Source organism: Silene latifolia, chromosome Y, assembly GCF_048544455.1.
Source record: "Silene latifolia isolate original U9 population chromosome Y, ASM4854445v1, whole genome shotgun sequence".
Taxonomy (NCBI): Eukaryota; Viridiplantae; Streptophyta; class Magnoliopsida; order Caryophyllales; family Caryophyllaceae; genus Silene; species Silene latifolia.
The window spans coordinates 368,495,653-368,501,876 of record NC_133538.1 but is presented as its reverse complement, the minus strand read 5'-3'; the positions used below and the strand labels follow the sequence as shown (position 1 = coordinate 368,501,876).

General features: G+C 39.5%; 1 non-coding gene across 1 annotated transcript; it reads left to right on the top strand.

Annotated features, from left to right (window-relative positions):
- The first annotated feature begins 1,452 nt into the window (after window positions 1-1,452).
- Window positions 1,453-1,559, top strand: LOC141635201 (small nucleolar RNA R71). Its single transcript, XR_012539903.1, has one exon. It is a non-coding gene; the product is annotated as a small nucleolar RNA R71 (small nucleolar RNA).
- Window positions 1,560-6,224: the final 4,665 nt, after the last annotated feature.

Sequence of the window (6,224 nt, the reverse complement as noted above, 5' to 3'; positions counted from 1 at the left end):
GTCGATCTATCGGCCATTTGGAGTGTGATATTGGTGCATTTAAGCTCTCCCATCCCTAACCTTTTACTCACCGAGTACGGCATAACACTAACACTAGCCCCTAGATCACATAAGGCTTTGTTGATCGTGGTGTCGCTAATGGTACACGGTATTGAGAAGCTTCCCGGATCTTTATGTTTTGGAGGTGAAATCCCTTGAAGTATTGCACTACTCACCTTAGTGAAGGCGATAATCTCAAGCTTCCGGATCGACTTCTTCTTAGTAAGGATGTCTTTCATGTACTTTGCATAGGCCGGCACGTGATTGATTAATTCCGTAAAAGGAATCGAGACTTCCAAATTCTTCACAATCTCCATAAATTTTCCAAGTTGGTCATCAAATTTGGGCTTGGCTTGACGACTCGGAAAAGGAAGTCTAATCACAATGGGCTCCTTCTCCTTGGCCTTGTCTTCATTTTTCTTTGAAACTTATTCTTTTGATGGTTCTCCATCCTTGGAGGTTTGCACAACTTCTTCTTTGTCACTAGCTTTCACAACTTTATCCTCAACTTGCTTCTCCGGTGCTTCATTCCTTGTACCACTTCTCAAGTGAATGGCACTAACCGTTTCATGTCTCGGGAGATTACTTTGAGGTGGTAATTGCCCCTTTTGTCTTTGTGAGCTTGAAGATGCTAGTTGAGTTAATTGGGTTTCCAACATTTTGGTGTGGGCTAGGATGTTGTTGATGGTGATTTCCTTTGCTTGACTATCCTTTTGCATTTGAGTGAAAAACTCTTGTTGATTCTTTTGCATTTGGAGGACCGCTTTTTGAACATTAAAACCTTGGTCATTTTGTTGATTGTATGGAGTTTGATTTTGGTAACCTTGGTTTTGGTTGTAAAAGGGTCTTCGATTTTGGTTTCTCATGGGAGGTGGGGTGTATGTTGGTTGAGGGTTTTGAACATTTTGGCTTTTGTATGAGAGATTTGGGTGGAATTTGGTGTTTTCATTGTAATAGTTTAAATAAGGGGTACCACTCTTGTATGCTTGAAAAGCATTAACTTGTTCATTTGTTCCCCTACATTCACTTTGGTCATGTCCCAAAGTTCCAAAATTCTCACATATCCCACTTGAGATTGATGAAGATGCCGTCATGGCATTAACATGATGATTTGGTGATTTTGAGGCTTCTTCAAGTCTAGCCATAGCTTTTTCGAACTTCAAATTGATGGTATCAATGTGAGCACTAAGTTGAGCACCCAATTGAGTAATAGAGTCCACTTTATGCTTTCCTCCTCTAGTAGCCTTGCGAGGTCTACGATATTCTGAATTATGGACCGTCATTTCCTCAATCTTGTTCCAAGTTTGATTGTCGTCAACTTCGGTGAACATTCCATTTGATCCCATGTTGAGAATGTTTCTTGAGTCTTCATAAAGACCGTTCCAAAATTGTTGTACCAAGAACCACTCGCTAAGTCCATAATGAGGACATGAGCGACAAATTCCTTTGAATTGATCCCAAGCTTCATACAAAGATTCTTCATCTCTTTGCTTAAAGCCCGTAATTTGAGCTCTTAGCATGTTAGTCTTTTCCGGTGGATAGAACTTTTTTGTAGAAAGCTAGAGCCAATTTCTTCCAAAAATCAATTCCGAGAGTAGCCTTATCAAGGCCTTTCAACCATTGTTTTGCGGTTCCAATTAGAGAAAAAGGAAATAAGACCCATCGAATTTGGTCTTGAGTTACACCGGTTTGATAAATCGCATCACAATAGTCACAAAAAGTCTCCATGTGAGAGTGAGGGTCTTCACTAGGCATCCCCCCAAATTGGCTTCTTTCGACTAATTGGATAAATGCGGATTTGGCAATAAAGTTTCCGGTTAAATGTTGTGGTGTGGGAGTACCGTTGTGTAGGTTCTCCTCGTTTGGTATGGAATGTGATGAAAATTTAGGCATTGTGGGTTGATTTTTTGTTGGGTTCTCCTCACCTTCTCTTGCAAAAGGGTTGATGAACTCAATAATGTTTGGTTGAATATCTACAACCTCACCAATACCTCTCAAAGTTGTCCTAGCAAGTTTTCTATTGGTTGTCAAAGTCCATTCAATTTCGTGATCAAAGGGTAACAAGTTACCTTGTGATCTTCTTGACATTCAAAATATCAAACAACTCGAAAATAATTAGAACAAACCTTGAGGAGTTTTACTTCCCCAAGGCAAAGAAAGACACAACTAATAACAATATAAGAAAATCTAAATCAAGTTAACACCGTCCCCGGCAACGGCGCCATTTTTGGTGCCAACTCACTTGGAGGTTTAGTTTTCGGTACTTGTCGTTAGAAGCACCTAGACCAAAACACAATTTATAACTCCACAAACAACTCTACAATTAGTAAAGAGGCAAGTAAAGGTCAGATCCCAAGGGACGGGAATTGAGATGAGATTTTCGATTGCAACTAATGGTGTCTAAGGGTGTCACAATTTGGGGTTTGAAGTAGAAGATCACTAAACTAAATAGCAATAAAAGTAAACAAGCAAGATGATTAAAAAGGGGTGTAAACAATTGATAAAAGGCACTAGGGTGTCATGGGGTCATAGGGGATTCATGGGAATTGATCATACAAACATATTCTCAAATTATAAGCAAGCAATTATTGTTGTGATGGATCGAGTTGGTTTATATCTTACAATCCTAGGAAAGTTTTGGTACCGGAGCCGAATCGATTAGATTGTACAACACCTACAAGTCGACTTAATCTTCCCTACTCAACTATATGCATGGTCTAATGAGACTCGAGTTGGTTTATGTCTTACAAGTCTCATTGAAAAGATAGGTGATGGGTAAAAAATGCAAGGATTCATAGGCTCGCATTTCATCAAACATAACATGTGCATAAGTTGAGATCACAACAAGCAAGCAAATAAACTATGAAAACATATTAATTTAATCATGAATCATCCCCCATGTTGGTTTCCCCTAATTACCCATTAACCCTAGATAAGGAACTACTCACTCATTATCATGTTGAATATCCTAGCAAGGTTGTCAATCACACCAACAAAGTAAAACATGATGAATAAATGAAGATAATTAACAATAATGAAAAAGGGATTAAGAGAATTATACCTACTAATGATTCCAATAATAAAGCAAAGAATAATAGAAGTACTTGATGATTGATTGGAAGGTTGTCAATTTCCCAATAATAACCCAAATAATCTTCAATTACCCAAAATGAAAGATGAACTTAAAAGAGATTAAGGAAATGAGATTTGTATTAAAACTTGATTAAATGTTGATTACCAGATTAAGGAGAGATTTGAATGATATTAACTACACTAAAGATTGCTAAGAAGAACATGATCTTCTAATTAGCCTAATGGGGTATTTATAGTGGGGATTAGTTACACAGATTAGGGTTTATTAAGGGCTTAAATGACGATTAAGTCCTTGAGGAATCGCCGATCTCAAGGGAGAATCCGGTCTCCTTTTTGCCAGTCTTAGAAAAATATGCGCATCCTTCCTTGAAACTTGTAGAAGACGAAATGACTGACACACAATCCGAGCGTCCAGGGCACGGGACGGGCGGATTATGGAGGTTCTGGCCGAGCGGATTGTGGTGGTGGACGGGCGGATTGGGGTGATTCTGGACGGGCGTCCAGCTGGGGAAGACGCTCGGATTGCCCTTGCTGGATGGGCGGCTTGTGGACAATCCGCTCGGATTGTCTTATAGTTACTTTCTTTCAACTTTTCTTCCTTTCTCTTCATAAAATCCTTGAGGATTTCCTCGGGGATGCAAGGATCTTTTCTCATCATTGCCCATCTACTATAGTATGTACAAAGGCCTTCTAGTCTTGTCTTCTCTTTGATGCTTGGTCATTGAATTCAATCAATGTAGCTCTATTTTGCCATGAAAATGCAAGGTTGGCACTCCTTTCCTACCAAGGAAACAAAACCTCAAACAATATGCAAAACAAAGGACTAAAGACAATAAATAACCCAAATATGTACTAAAAAGCATGGGAACAAGGCTAATTGGGGGACTAAATATGCTCTAATTATGGTCACATCGTTTATACATGAAATTTAGTGGGAGCAATGTTGTGTTCCTAATCTTGTATGTCGATGACATACTACTCATTGGAAATGATATTCCGATGTTGTCTTTTACTAAGAAGTGGTTAGGTAACCACTTCCAAATGAAGGATTTAGGAGAGGCACAACGCATATTAGGTATCCGGATCCATAGAGATAGATCCAAGAGGATATTGGCACTAGTCAAGAGTCTTATGTTGATAATATTCTTCAACGGTTCAGCATCGACAAATCAAAAAGGGGATTGGTACCTATGGTAACTGGGACAATATTGAGCAAGTCTCAATCTCCCTCCGAACCTCATGATGTTGAACGCATGAAGATGATCCCTTAAGCTTCTGCTGTTGGATCAATCATATACGCCATGATATGCACACGTCCTGATGTCTCGTATGCCTTGAGCATGACGAGTAGATATCAAGGAAATCCAGGTGAGAGTCACTGGATAGCCGTCAAGAACATCCTTAAGTACTTGATAAGGACTAAGGATTCTATCTTAGTGTTTGGAGGAGACACCGAGCTCCGTGTTAATGGTTATACGGACTCAAGTTTCCAAACGGATAAAGATGACATGAAATCACAAGCTGGTTTCGTTTTCAAGCTCAATGGTGGTGCCGTTAGCTGAAGAAGCTTCAAGGAACCCGTGACTGCGGATTCAACAACGGAGGCTGAGTACATTGTAGCATCAGAAGCTGCCAAGGAAGCTGTGTGGATCAGGTAATTCATGGAAGGTCTAAGAGTAGTACCTATCGCCAATGATCCCATCACTCTCTATTGTGATAATAGTGGGACAATCTTCCAAGCTAAAGAGCCAAAGTCTAGTAATAGATCTAGACATATACTTAGAAAATATCATGTAATTAGAGATTTCATTGAAAGAAAGGAAATTGCGATATGTAAGGTTGGGACGGATGATAACATAGCTTATCCGCTCACCAAGCCTTTATCGCAGGCTTAAACGGATGATGGACATGTTGCGTCCATGGGACTTAAACGTGTACCAAGTTTATGTTAGATTTTGAAATGAAATAAAAGTGTTGTTTTTGTTCATGTTCATAATCGCATTTGTCTTTTATCTTTTCTTTATACATTGTTACATGCAAACGGGCTGTAGTGACAAATTGAACCCCGTTAAAGTAAACACGGATTAACATAGTATTCACCCATAGTCACTTGTATGAGGTGACGTCTCGAAGTGACTAGAGTGTGATGCGATTGATGACAAGATCAAATGCTCTGAAGTCATGTGAGATGACTAGTCGATCACATAGGCAGACTGTTAGGAACACTTTGTCGGGCCTTATGACCGCTTATAGAGTTCTGGAAAATGTATATAGCCTGGTCGTGGCGAGAGCTGCTATAGTATTCTAATGAGTCGATTCTTTTGACTAAAGACTGTTCACCTAAGATGGCACAGTTTCAGATTAACTTTGATTTGTGTTCCTACGACCTTCGTAAATGGGGTCAAATGGGCATATTTTGGGTTATGATGGATGTGGCTAGACGAAGGGAACAAGTGCAATAGGAATTGTCCACCCCTTGTCGGGGTTATAACAATATCTCAGGGCTACTCGAGGAGTAATGAACTGGAAATGCGTGCCCACGCTCGGAAGGTATCCATGGTGGATAATTCCGGTCAATAAGTTGTTCTCCAGATCGAGGAAACCACTCTCGATATGATCACTTGAAAGTACAACCTGAAAGACACCTTGCATTGAGTGGGAGATAGTAATAGGGCAAGAGAATTGGTGACGCACATTTGTCGAGGACAAGTGGGAGATTGTTGGAATATGTGTCCTCTGACAATAATGCGATCACAACTGTCGATCATGATGATCACATTTTTAAGTCTCATTTTAAGAATACATGTGGGATGTAATATTTTACTGTCAACTGGTCCACACATATCGGTAATGATTGGCTGACTAGAGTTTGACATTACTGTCGTGCGATGGTGGTGATCATTTGATCCCCTTAGGTCATATCTAAAGGGTAACACTCTTAATTGAATACTTAATTGGTCGTATGATGATACGAGTCAATTAAATTGCTTAAAATTGACGGACGATTTTGGAAGTAATATTTACGTGTCTCGTTGTAATTTGATTAAATTAGACACGGTCTAATTAATCGAATTGTTTTATTGCTTAGATGA